Below are 14,590 nucleotides of genomic sequence, written 5' to 3'. Positions count from 1 at the left end.
GGCTACCGTTACCATCAAAGGCCGAGCAAATGCCTGGGGGCGGGCTGCCACCTTGGGACATATTGGTGCTTGAGTGCCAAGTGGACACTGGGGCCATGCCAATCTGGGTGACTTGCAATGCCAGCTAGGACCATGATGACATCTGGGTCCAGGCTCTTACCAGGGACCATGTCTGAGTCCATGGTCCTACTGCAGCCTGGGTCTGTGTTGATGTCTCTGGCCCATGTTGTCACCAAAGGCCACATGGATGCCCAAGACCTGGGCTGCCACCTGTGGCAGGGTTGGTATCTGAGGGATGTGTTGTTGACAGGGCCATATAGACCTGAATGACACGGGCTGCCAACTGGGGCCAGGACATCTTGTGGGCCAAGCTGCATCTGGGGCCACGGCTGAGCCCAGCCATAGCCAGGGTCTGTGTTGATGTCCAAGGCTCCTGTTCCCATTGAGGGCTGTGTGGATGCCTGGGATCTGGGCTGCAACCTGAGACCATGTAGGTGTTCAAGGGCCACACAGCCACTGGGTTCATCCCAATCTGAGTGACCTGCATTGCCAACCAGGGCCATGGTAACATCCTGGACAGGCTACTGACAAGGGCCATGTCTGGGTCTGTGGTACAACAGCAGTCGGGGTCTGTGTTACTATCCATGGTCCATGTTGCCACCAAGAGCCATGCATATGACTGGGGTCTGAGACTGGGGTCTGAGCCACCACCTAGGGCCATGCTACTGTCTGGGCCATACAGATCTGTGTAGCTAGAGTTTGCCTGCCTTGCCTACAGTCAGGACAAATCTTTGTCACCCACCAGTCCCACAGCCGCTCAGACCCAACCAAGTAAACACAGAGACTTATATTGCTTACAAACTGTATGGCCATGGCAGGCTTCTTGCTAACTGTTCTTATATCTTAAATTAATCCATTTCTATAAATCTATACCCTGCCACGTAGCTCATGGCTTACTGGCATCTTCACATGCTGCTTGTCATGGCGGTGGCTGGCAGTGACTCCTTCTGCCTTCCTGTTCTTTCTTCTCTCCTCTCTGTTAGTCCCACCTATACTTCCTGCCTAGCCACTGGCCAATCAGTGTTTTATTTATTGACCAATCAGAGCAATGGATTTGACATACAGACCATCCCACAGCAGATCTGAGTAACCTATGCTGCCACCTGGGACCATAATGTGGTCTGGGCCTGGGCTGCTGCCAAGGGCCATGTCTGTGGCTTCTGTTCCCACCAAAGACAGAGAGGAGAGGGCTGCACAGTCGGCCCCACCCCCCACTGTCGGCGGCACTAGGGAGAGCTGGCCCTCCCACCACTGCCCCGTTAACTGCAGCACTCAGGAGAGCGGGTCCTCTACCTTGCTTGCCTGAGCAGCACAGTGGAGCTGACCCTGTTGGTCCGGGTGCAGGTGAGCCGGCCCTGAGGCCCTGAAGGCATGAGAGTGGGAGAGCTGCCCCTGCCCCTCACTGGCTGCAGCGTTCAGGAAAGTGGGCCTGCACCTCACCTGGGCAGCACAATAGGGCTCACCTTGTTGACGGGGGTGCAGGAGATCTGGCCCCACCCTTTATCTGCCATATGGTGGAGCGGGTAAGGGAGAGATGCCCTCCCCCGCCCCCTGACCCTCGCCACCTGTGGCAGGTGGGAGAGCTGGTCCTGCCCCTCACCAGTTGCAGCACTTAGGAGAATGGACCCTGCACCTTGCCCAGACAAGCCAGAGCTGACCCTGTTGGTGGGACTCAACAGATGAGCCTGGCCCTGAGGGTGTGAGAGGAGAGCTGACCCCACCCCCTACATCTGCCATGTGGTGGCATGGGTGAGGGAAAGATGCCTCCCTGCCCCCACCTGAGGAAGGCAGGAGAGCTGGCGTCGGAGCACAAGAGTGCACGAGAGCGGGCCGTTCCGTTCACCTTGCCTGGGCAAAACAGTAGAGCTGGTGGTGGTGTGGGTGTGGGTCAGGGCAGGAGAACTGGCCCACTCCTTACTGCCTGCTGCAGTGGGTGAGCCAGCCAGGGCAAAGCTGGAGAACTTTCCCTGTTGGTGTTAATGAGGGAAAGCTGGCAGGCTGACCAGGTCAGCTACCACCCAGGCCCAGAGCCAGGCCTAAGAGATGGCCCACCCCAACATCCACCTCATCTATGAACAACAGGAGCATGTGAAGGGGCTGGACCTGAATATCTAAAGCTGCAGGATCTCCATGACACAAGGCAATAACAGGATATCCAAGAGGTGTCCAGTGAGGGCCCAGTATCAAGGGTGCAGCAGAAGCCAAAGGCCTTGAACCAGACCAACGACTCATTGCAATGAACACTTAAAAATGGGTTTATCCTGGTGGTGCACGCTTTATTCCAGCACTAGGGAGCAGAGCAGGCGACTCTGTGAGTTCGAGCAGCCTGGGCTACAGTGAGTCCAGAAAGCGCAAACTACAAGATAAACCCTGTCTCGAAAAAAAAAAAAAAAAAAAAAAAAAAAAAAAAAAAAGGTTTACTGTGCAACTCACTGGGCCACACTATGGCTTCCACGGTGAGACTCGTGTGTGGTGTGTGTGTGTGTGTGTGGTTGTTTTGTTTTTCTTTTTAATTTTGTTTTGTTTTGCAGGGGAGGCTGCAAAGGGCAGAGAGTGGATATGAAGGAACGGGGAGTTGGATGGGATCAGGGTGCATGATGTGAAACCCATAAAAAATCAACTAAAAAAAAAAAGTGAGGAGACAGGCTTTGAACCTGGGTGTGGCTGTCTCACTACAGGCAGTCAGAGCTTCTCAGAAGAGAATGGCCTTTACTCTGCTCCACCCTGCCCCAGAGTGGAGAATCTGTTGGGACAGATGAGGGATACCCCGCAAGTGCTCACAGTAGGCAGAGACAGGGACTGTAGCTGAGCAGCCTTATCCTAGCTAATGCCCCAGGACCACCAGCACTCACTGGTCTGCCCAGCAGAGGGTGCCAGAGGGCTACTTGGCTGTCCCACAAGCGCTCCCTGCACCCCATCTAGATCTCAGGAAAGACCTGTCCAGAGTCTGATCAGCAGGGGCTGAATAACCAGTGCGGTGTGGTTCTGTCCTCCATGCTGGACCAGTGCCCCTCTGTGAAACAAGTTCACATTAGGTGGGGCAGCAGGGGCAGATGGGCTCCCCCCCAAGACAGGGTTTCTCTGTGTAGTTTTGGAGCCTGTTCTGGAGCCCATCTGTAGACTAGGCTGGCCTTGAACCTGTGAGTTCAGATCTGCCTAGCTCTGCCTCTGCTGGATTAAGGGCATGCACCACCACCACCCGGCTGCAGGTGGGCTTTTTGAGGAGGCTTGAGCTAGGGTGGGTGAATGATGAGGAGAAAGGCAGATGTCCAGGGTAGCTGTGTGAAGGGCGAAGGAAATGCCAAGAGTTTGGGTAGGAGGTAAAGAACTCATTTTCTATTTACTTATTTATTTATTTATTTGAGAAGGTCCGAAGACAACTTGTGGGAATCCGTCCTTGCTTTCCACGCTATGGATTCAGGGGATCAAACTCAAGTTATCAGGCTTGGCAGCAAGCACCTTTACCAAGTGAACCAGCTGACTGGCTCCAGGAACTCATTTTGAGATGCTGGCCAGATGAGGAACACAAGTGGGTAGTTGGTGATGTAGCTCGGGAGCTCAGGGGAGAAGCTGGTCTGAGGCTACACCCTGGGATGCTTCAACCATCTCTTGGAGAGTAGAGGAAGAGCCCGGGGTAGGAGCAGTGATGGTTCAGTGGTTAAGAACACTGACTGCTGTTATTCCAGAGGACCTGGTTTTGATTTCCTGCACCCACCTGGTGACTCACAATTGTCAGCAACTCCAGTTCCAGGGAATCTGATGCCTTTTTCTGGCCTCCATGGGCAACGTGCACATGCGCGCGCGCGCGCGCGCACACACACACACACACACACACCCCTACAAAAAAAAAAAAAAAAAAAAAAAAATAAGCGCGGGGGGCGCACGCACACACACAACCACACCACACACCCTACATAGTAGAAACAAACTAAGAAAAGTTAAAAAAAAAAAAAAAAAAAAAAATTCACAGGTGATGCTGGCTCAGGCCTTTGATCCCACACTCAGGAGGCAGAGGCATGAGGAGCTCTGAGTTCAAGGCCAGTCTGGTCTACAGAGCAAGTTCCAGGACAGCCAGGGCCACACAGAGAAACCCTGTCTCAAAAAAAAAAAAAAAAAAAAAAAAAAAAAAAAAAAAAAAACCGAAAACAACAACAAAAAGAATTCAAAAGAACAAACAGATGACAACAAGGTGGCGTGAAATTTGCTTTTCACAGAGCTGGGGATGGAACCAAGGCTTCGCACGCACTAGGCAGGCACTTGGCCACCAAGCTACAGTCCCAGCCCACAAGATGTTCCTTTAAGTTTTGCTTTTATAGGAGCACAGGAAGGGGCAGGTGCTTAAGGAGTTTGTTTCTAGGAGCAAAGAGAGCCCTGTTTGCACACTGGTAGGATGGTCCAATGCAGGTCCAGGTTAGAGGTTCAGCTGCTGGAGACTGGTAGCTCTGATGGGAGGATGGAGAAAGGCATTTGAGACTGTGCTTTGCGATATTAATCAGTGACAAGTGGAGAGGATGGACTCAAAGTAAAGAGTACATACTGCTCTTATAGAGGGCCAGCACTTAAATGGGGCAACTCACAACAGTCAGTAACTTCAGTTCCAGGGAATCTGATGCCCTCTTCTAGATTCCTCAGGCACCTGCACCTCATGTGCAGTATGTGCATGTATTGTGTGTATACACACACACAAATTTCCATTAAGGTAGGGGCTGGAGAGATGGCTCGGTGGTTATGAGCACTTGCTGCCCTTGCAGAGGACGAGATCGGTTTCCAGAACTCTTTGCAGATGTCTCCAGGGAATCCCAGACTCCCCAGCAGCAGGCCCTTCGCTGTACGGAACTGTGTGGAGACACCTCAACTGAAGCATGCCACACAGAACGTCTGGTACGCGGAAAGCTCAGCACTATGCAGTCTTCACTCTCAGCTGCCATTTCAGGCCCAAACATGCAGGATCACCACTCTTCTGGCTATTCTGCATTCAATTCAACCCTCTTTGCGGATTCTTCCTTCGGCACGGAGTACTGATGTGAGCTGGTTCGTTATACCAGCTGCGCCTTGAGGATCTGCAGCGTCAAAGTGATGTACTGGTGGAAGCCGCCAATCCCTCAGGCTGTACTTCCGAAGCAGTGAATGGTGCAGGGCCATCTGCCAGCCAGGCTGAAGACAGAAATGTTCCAGTTCCTAGGTAGCTTAAGCAAATAATCTCATTTTGAAAAACCCACATACCCCCAGTCCTATTTTTAAAGTGCTGGCTCCTGATTTCTAGCCTAGTACTCCAAGTACCTCCTACCCCCAGGATCTGAGATGAACTTGGAAACTCAAAAGACCTACAAGACAACCCTTAAGATTCTATTTTAAGAAAACCTATGAGAGGGGCTGGAGAGATAGCTCTTGCTCCCAAGTTCATTTCCCAGAACCCATGCCTGGGGCTCACAACTACCTGTAACCCTAGCTCCCAGGGGACCCAATGCCCTCTTCTAGCCTCAATGGATACTGGCTTTCAGGAACACATCATTCCCCTCAAAAAATAAATAAGTAAAATAAAATAAAAGGAAAAAAAGGCCTCTTGTGGTGGTGGTGCATGCCTTTAATTCCAGCAATTGGGAGGCAAAAACATTCTCTGTGAGTCAAGGCTAGCCTGTACTGCATGTCAATTTCCAGGCCAGCCAAGGCTACATATTGAAACCAACACTGTTGTATCTCACACACACACACACACACACACACACACACATTTATCTATATGTCAATATATATGAGAGGCCAGTTGTAGTGATGTGCACCATAATCTCAGCTTGTTGGAGGTGGAGGCAGGATTGGGAATTCAAAGACTATCTCTGCCACATAGTGAGTCTGAGGACAGCTGGGGAAGCCATCTTTTTTAAAAAGAACACAGATGGGGCTTCCAAGCAACCTTCCAGCTTCTGACAGCTCAGAGTTGAGACTGAGAACAGCTACTTCCCGAGGCTGGTGATGGAGAGGCACACATTCATGACTGTGCACGAGAAGAGACCCAGAGACTCTAGCTGTCTGAGGAAGGGTGAGAAAAGTGCATCAGCTGAGCCCACAGAGCCCCAGGAAAGAGGGAGACAGTGGGGAGACAGGAGCAGACACAGGAGCGGCCAGCCTCAGCAGCCTTCAGCCTGGCTACGCTGGGAGCTGTGAAGTGGAGACAGCCGTTCTCAGTGTCAAAGTGTGGTGTGGCGATGAGGATCGTGAGGTCCATTCAAAGCCTGTTGCAAGGGGTAGAACAGCCACCCCGTACTCCATGCAGTGTCATAGAAAACTACAGGGGTGGGCTGCAGAGAAGGCTTGGTAGTTAAGAGCGCTTGCTGCTCTTGCAGAGGCCCTGAATGAGGCTCCCAGCACCCACATGGTTGCTCACAATCCACTTTTTAATTCCAACACGCACTTCTGGCCGCTGCGGGTCACAGCACTCCTGTGAACAAACCTATGCACCCACACAAACAGGTCACTTAAACCCACCTACAGCTGTGGGTGGTGGAGAGCACAAGGTACTCAGGCACCCTGGGTCCTTCACGCCCCTCTCCCACTTTGTATCTCTGAAGGCACCTGAGGGTCACCTGACTCCCACCGAGGGAACTTCAGTTCTGAAACCGGGGCACTATAAAGTATTCCAGCCAGCCCTGGTCCCACCACTTGCACTGATCAAATGACAACAATAATGGGGTGAATATTCCCCAGCCTTTACTCTTGCCAGCAGCCAGAAAACAGGGAAGGATTGTCAAGACAAGATTAGCGGAAGTGAGGTCATCCTTGCTTGTCCACCACAGTAGGGGCAGTGTGTGACACACACAGAATACCAGGAGGTGGTGCATGTGTTGTAAAGTTTATTAAGTACAGTGTAGGAGGGCTGGGGGCTGGGCTGCGACTGGAGTGCCAGCTGCAGCAGAGGGCAGACAGCGCTTTCTGAGAATTACACACAAACACAACACACCGTGATCGATCCCTTCCCAGCCTGGCTGTTTCAGTTCTCACTCCACTCTTTTCCCTTTGAATATTCCAACTTTTGGCCATCTTATTTCCGCCCCCATCATTCCTGTTGTGGTTGGTGGTATCATGGTGGCTGTTCGGTTCACTTGCCTGCTTTTGTCCTCATCGGCACCCATACACTTCTGGTATGCTAGGTAGCAGCTCTGCCATTAGCTGAATCCTCAGACCTCACCTTGCTCTACACAGCACCCACCCAGTATGGACAGATCATGCCTCAATAGGCGGTTCTACCTGGTGGTGTTCTGGGGGGCTGTGAGAGACCTGGCTGGCAGTGAGTCAGGGGCAGGACTTTGAGGCATCTACCTTCTCTACTTCCTGTCTGCTGCCATGGATAGGGCAGCCCTAACCACTGTCCTTTCCCACCATGACAGACTGTATCCCTGAGACTAGAGCAGAATAGCTCTCTCCTAGGTATTTGTTCAGTTATGCACTATTCCACTCCGACATCAAGTATTTTATTTTAAAGACTAGGGGACATAAAACCCCAAGCCAATGACTCAATCCAAGTGGCAGCAGCTAGGAAGTAGGAAGGCTCAAGGCTGGACATCCACCCTACAGCAAGAGCAGGGAGAAACCAACAGTAAGACAGCATACCACCTATCCGTGCAGACCACTGGGCAGGCTGCCTCCACACCCCTCCACACCATGTGCTGTTCACAAGATCAGGATAAGTCGGCAGACATCACTGTCTAAACCTAGCTGCCTGATCTACCAAGGTACCAACCTGGGAACAGAGAAGCACCAATACAGTATAGAATGTGTCAAAATCCACATCACTAGGGCTGGAGAGATGGCTCAGAGGTTAAGAGCACTGACTACTCTTCCAGAGGTCCTGAGTTCAATTCCCAGCAACCATATGGTGGCTCACAACCATCTGTAATGAGATCTGGTGCCCTCTCCTGGCCTGCAGGCAAATCATGCAGATAGAACACTGCATACATAACAAATGAAAAAAAAAAAAAATCCACATCACCTGAGGAGTGAAGGGGAACCTAGGCACAAAATAAAGTTTTCTACTCCAGATTTTTAGCTAGAGGAAATTCAGGATAAGGAATTTTCAAGAGAGCCTATCAAAAAAGACTTATTAAAAACAAAAGATTGAAGCACTTGAGAGGCAGTTAGGAAAATGAATACAGAGGTCAACATGGGCTATACTGAGACTATGTCTCAAAAATAAAGCAGAATTAAACAGAGAGGAAGCTGAATAGACTAGATTAGGTAGAGTCAGACTTCGAGGCTTGAAGGTAAGTAAGGTTGGTGAGAAAGTCTACACCTACAGACAGTAAGAAAACAGAGAACGATGACAAGATCATGCTAGATCTCAGACAGACACAGACACACACAGACACACACAGACACACACACACAAAACCTACGCTAGGCAGTGGTGGCACATGCCTTTAATTGTAGCACTCAGGAGGCAGAGTGAGGCAGATCTCTACGAGTTCGAGACCAGCCTGGGCTACAGTGAGATCCAAGACAGGTATCAAAACTGTGTAGAGAAACCCTGTCTCAAAACAAAACAAAAAACCCAAAACCAAAACAAACCAATGTCAGGCAGTGCACATGCCTTTAATTGCAGCACTCGGGAGGCAGAGACAGGAAGGTCTCGAGTTCAAGGCCAGCTGGTCTACAGAATGAGTTCCAGGACAGCCAGGGCCACAGAGACCTTGTCTTGAAAAATGAGAAACCAAACCAAAGCAAAACCCTACAAAGGACCAACACAAAAGATGCCAAGAAACATACCCAAGACAGAACTCACGAACCAGGGTAGAAACCCTCTCCTGGGGAGGTTCAGACGCCCATGTGTAGGAGGCGTTTAGAACTTCATACACCTGCAGGAAAGACCCTCCCCATCCACTACACTTACGAAGGCTGACAAATCTGAACAGATCTCAACACTCTGCATTTCAAGCTGTCAAAAAATAAGAGGCAACCTAGATCACTACAGCCAGCAGGTATCCTTCAGCCAACTGAGAAGCAGACTAAGATACATGCATAGGAATTTGACAACCAAGGCAACAGTGCGTAAGACAAAGGAATCCTCCCCACAGAAGCAGCAGCCCAAGCCAAGCGTGCGGCATAGACAGAGAAGCACATGAGCCCTAGACGAAACTGGACTACTTCACTAACAGCACGATAGACAGGGGTTAGCACAGACCTTCCCAATAGAATCCCAACGCAACAGTCCAATGAGGTGAAGACAGATCGGCTGGGGCTGTCCAGTTCAGCAGAACATTACCTAGTCCTGTGAAGACCTTGGGTTGAGTCTTCAGTACCAAAACCCAAAATAAATCCGACTGGATGAACGGATGAAAAACAAAAGCAGCCCAGCAGTGATGGAGCACTCAAGCGGCACAGGTAAGTGGATCTGAGTTCGAGGCCAGCCTGATCTACCGAGTTCCAGGACAGAAAAAACCGTCTCAACAAAATCCAAAAAAAAAAAAGCAAAACCAGTGGGGCTGGAGAGACAGCTCAGTAGTTAGGAGCACTGTTCTCCCAGAGGACCCAGGTTCAATTCCCATCACCCATATATTGGCTTCAACCATCTGTAACTCCATTTTCAGGAAACCCCACACCGTCTTCTGGTCTTCACAGGCACTGGACAGGCATGTGATACACAGACATCTATGCAGGCAAAACACCTATAAAAATCTCATAGGTGGTTCTCATCTTTTAGAAAGGGTAAAGATGCTTGCCCCAATGGCCTAACAAACTGATTCCTCAGGAGACTCTCCAAGTTGTCTTCTGACTTCCACATGCGTACACATACATGTACAAGAACGTGGACACACATACATATAAACACCATGATAAATAAATGTAAAAAGTTTAAAAGATCCCAAGATCATCAACACAAAATGAACTCAACAGTATTTTTGTAGGCTTTATGTATGGCTCATTTTGTTCTGTTGGGGGTATTTTCTGTCTTATTGGCGTTTTCTTTATTTTGGTTTTATGATTTTGTGGACTTTTTGTGTATATGTATCCTTTTTTTTTTTTTTTAAAGAGAGGGCATGGTGTTGGGGGAGGGGAAAAATTTTTTTCAAGAAAAAGATTCTAAGTAGCTGGAATTCAGAAACGAGTTAAAATAGCCAAACTCAGTCTAACAACAAAGCAGACTTAAAGGCATAACTAGAAAAAAATAATCATCATCATATATTGGTAAGGGGAACAATACATCAAGATATGTAACAAACAATAAAACACAACAACCCACCCACTCCAACCCCTGAAAAAACAAAACTTCTTTGCCTAGTGTGGTGGTTCAGTCTTTAATCCCAGCACTCAGGAGCCAGAGGTGTGCAGGTCTCTCTCTAAGTTCAAGGCCAACCTGCTCTACATAATGAGTTCCAGGACAGCCAGGACTAAACAGACACTATCTAGGGACTGGAGAGATGGCTGCTATCTATCAAAGACATCTTGGGTGTAAAAGCACCGGTGGCCAAGCCTGTCACCCCAAGCTTGATCCCAGGTCCTGCGACTTGCCCTTTGACCTCCACATACACCCCATGGCAAGTGTCCCCTAAGCTGTACCCTAAATAGGTAAATAAACACATGTAGTAAAAACCTTAAAAGGGATGGGACTGGAGAGATGGCTCAGTGGTCAATGGTACTAACTGAGGTACTTTTGCTGAGGACCCCGGTTCAGTTCCCAGGAAATCCCATGTTTCTCTTTAGCTTCTGTGGGCACCAGGCATGCATGTGGTGCATTCAGACACATAATGGCAGAGCATGCATACACAAAAGTACTGACCATAAAGTGAAACACACTGGTGGGCAACTTCTTCAAACTATCCCATAACATACTGAGACTTGCCTCCAAAGTTATTCTATGAAGAATTATGCTGGTTCCAAACTCACCAAAGGACACAACCAAAAAAAGAAACCAATATCCTCAATACAAAAATTCTCAAAATACTTGCAGACTGAATTCAATATTAAAAAGATAATTCACTACCAAGCTGGTTTAATCCTGGGAATACAAAGATGGCCTTTTTTTTTTTTTAAATCAGTAAATATTAAAAATTGAAATCAAAGACCTGTAATTCTAGGACTTGGGAGCCCAAGGCAAGAAGGTTAGGTCAGGTTCAAGGTCATCTGCAGCTACATACCAAGTGTGAGAACTCTAGCTACATGCAACCCTGTCTCAAAAGAGAAAAAAACAAAACAAAAAAACCCCCAAGAACCTGGCAAGGTAAGGCACGCCTTTAATCATCCCAGCAATTGGCAGGCAGAGGCAGGTGTCTACATTTCAGGAGAGCCTAATTTACACAGAATTCCAGGTCAGCAGGATTGCACAGTGAGACCACCTAATAAATTAACAAATAATAAATAAACGTGTTTTTTCCAGTTTGCAGAGCACATGGTTCTATACTTCAAAAGACTCTGAAGACTAAGAACTTTTAGACCTAATAAATTCAGCCAAGCAGTAAGATTTACAAAACCAGCATTTAAAAACCAGTAGCCTGGAACCAGCAAGACCTTTCTACAGGTAAGCCTGAGGTCCACCCTAGATCCACATAAAATTGGAAGCCGAGAATGGACTTATCGAGTTGTCCTCTGACCAACACATGCGCACGGGATGCCTATACCCGAAAATATATCTTGCATGCTAGTGATAAAATCTTTTTACTAAAAAATGGGTTTTTCATATACTAATAACCTATATGAATCAGGGAAAATAATCTCATTCACAAGTCTCAAAAAAAGATCTAGCAACAAACCTAACCAAGGAGAAAGACCCTACAACATAAACCATGTAACACTGAACAAACAACACACCGCATTCCTGGGTCAGCAGAATACTGTTAAAATGGCCCTATTAGGCCTGGTGCAGAGGCCCACGTCTTTAATCCCAATACTTGAGGAAGCAGAGGCAGGTGGATCTCTGAGTCCCAGGTCAGCCAGGGCTACATAATAAGACCTTGTCTCAAAATAAAAACAAACAAAAATAACAAAAGTCGTATTACCGAAAACAATATACACAATCAAAATATAGAATGGAGAGCCATCAAAGTACACCACATGTATGAAAATGTCACAATGAAACAGTATCTTTACAGTTCTAACATAGAAAGACAGACTGACAAGAGGCATGGTCATCACTAGTCATGTCCAAAAACATTTACAACCTTGATAAAGGTTGTTTTCTATTTTAGTTTTTAAATCAAGACAGGGTTTGTTTTTGTAACAGTTGTGGCTGTCTTGGATCTTGCTTTGTAGACCAGGCTGGCCTCAAACTCAAGAGATTCGCCTGCCTCTGCCTCCGAGTGCTGGGATTAAAGGCGTGCGCCACCATTCTCAGCTGACAATGGTTACTTTTAACAAAGGCACAACTGGGGAAAAAAAAACATTTAAGTTTATAAAGTCAACTATGAGAGTAAGAAGTCACTAAGAGAAAAAAAAAAGGTTTAGATCACTTCAAAAACCAAGCCTATTATTAAACTATTGGCTGTTTCTAGTAACATATTAAGAAAGCCACTGTTACCCCAAAAGACACCACCATCACCATAAAAATCCAGGTGTAGTTGGGAAACAAGCAATAGTTCTTTATTGTTAAGGCAGGTTCATGCTAGACATGGTAATACATATCCTTACTTCCAGCAGTTGGGAAACAAAAGCCAGTGGATCTAAGTTCAAGGCCACTCTGGTCTACTTTGAGTTTCAGGGTAGCCAGAGCTACACAGTAAGACTGTCTCACTATGTAGCCCTGAACTCAGAGATCCACCAACCTGCCTTTGCCTCCAAAGTGAGATCACCATGGTGATATCACCAGGCCAGGCTAAGCAGAGGTTCTTAACCCTACAAGTACTTATGCCCAGGCTCTCCTGCAAATCATTTAAAATCTCTATGGACATCAAGATTGAAACCCACAGAAATAACTATTGTTTCCAATGAAGCTAGGTCATTCTGAAAAAGAATAGAATACAGACATTACACTTCCATTCAAAACACGCCCACTAAAACCAACAAGTATTTAACATATAGCCAGGAGGGAAGAAGAGATAGATGGCTCAGAGATGAAGAGTACTTGCTGTCCCCCAGGTCAAATTTTGTTTTCAGCACCCACACCAGCAGCTCACAACTCTGAAGCCCCAGAGGATCTAATGTTGTCTTCTGGCATCTGTGGGCACCACACACATAAATAAATCAACATCAATACATTAATCACCCAAGAGAAGGGAAAGCCTTTTGCATGTGTAAGGAAGAAAGGTAAAATGTCTTCCAATGGCTACTGATGGTAGAACCGTATCAAGAGGCTCTGATGTCCCAGTACACAGGGCAGGCAGCAACCACAACACTATACTATACATTCATTCAAAAAGCTGTAAGGATCATAATGATAAATGCTTGAGGCATACTTAGTTTGACTTAAATATTAGTGTACAAGCCTCAAAATATTACCTGGTGCCCTTTTAATATGACATTGTTTTTATGTATGTTTTAAAATAAAAACAATGCGTATTTTCTTAAAATATTCAAACCCAACAAGGAGCTTTATAAATTCATTCAATCTCAAACTTTTTAATTAAAAAATGTATTTATCTTAAAAATTATGCGTGTGTATATATGTGATGTGAATGCTGATGTCCGTGGTGACCAGAGGCACTGGATCCCCTAAACTAGAGTTATGGGCAACTGTGAAGCTTCAGATGTGGTGTGGGTCCTCTTCAAGAGCAGTACCAGCTCTTTACCGCAGATCCATCTCTAGCCCCAATTTTTCTGTAAACATCTGTGTATGTGGGCATATACATCACTGTTGTTTGTGCACGGAGGTCAGAGGACAACGTGCAGGGGCTGGTTCTTTCCTTCCACCACGGGGTCCCACAGACTGAAGTTTCAGTCTTCAAGTTTGGCGGAAAGTTCGTGCCTTTACTGTCTCGCCAGCTCTGGGAAACTTCTTTTTGGAGTACTCCTATTCTTAAGCACAGACATCCATCATCTGCCTCCACAAGGCTGGGGTCAGACGTGTGCCATCCGTCATACATGACTTTTAGAGCTGGAACCCAGGGCACAGTACGTGCTAGACAACTGCAACGAACTCTAGCTGTAGCCATTAACACTTCTGGAAATGACTCCTTTTCATTTTATGAATACAAGTGTTTTGTCTGCAGGTATGTACACCGTGTGTGTGCCTGATGGTGTGGAAGCCAGAAGAGGAATCAGAGTTCCTGACACTAAAGTTACAGGCAGTTGAGAACTGATTAGCTGCTAAGCACCTCCCCCAACTCCTCCGTAACACTCAGTTGACAATTCTTTGCTCCTAATCAAGAAGATAAAAAAATTACGGGCCATCTCAGTATGGTACCCATTAAGAAATTCTTACTTTAGTGATTCCCATCCGACTCTAATTAGATTCTTAGAAGAATTTATGAAGCTCACACATTTTACTAATTTTACAATCAGGTTAGAGTATTATTAACATCTTCAAGTTTAGATGGGAAAGCCTAGGAATTTGCTCCAACTCGGGAATGATTTGAAAATCAACCAATCTTTGCCATAAGCCCCATTCTGA

Source organism: Peromyscus leucopus, chromosome 8b (genome assembly GCF_004664715.2).
Source record: "Peromyscus leucopus breed LL Stock chromosome 8b, UCI_PerLeu_2.1, whole genome shotgun sequence".
NCBI classification, from domain to species: Eukaryota; Metazoa; Chordata; class Mammalia; order Rodentia; family Cricetidae; genus Peromyscus; species Peromyscus leucopus.
This window is presented reverse-complemented; position numbering follows the sequence as displayed.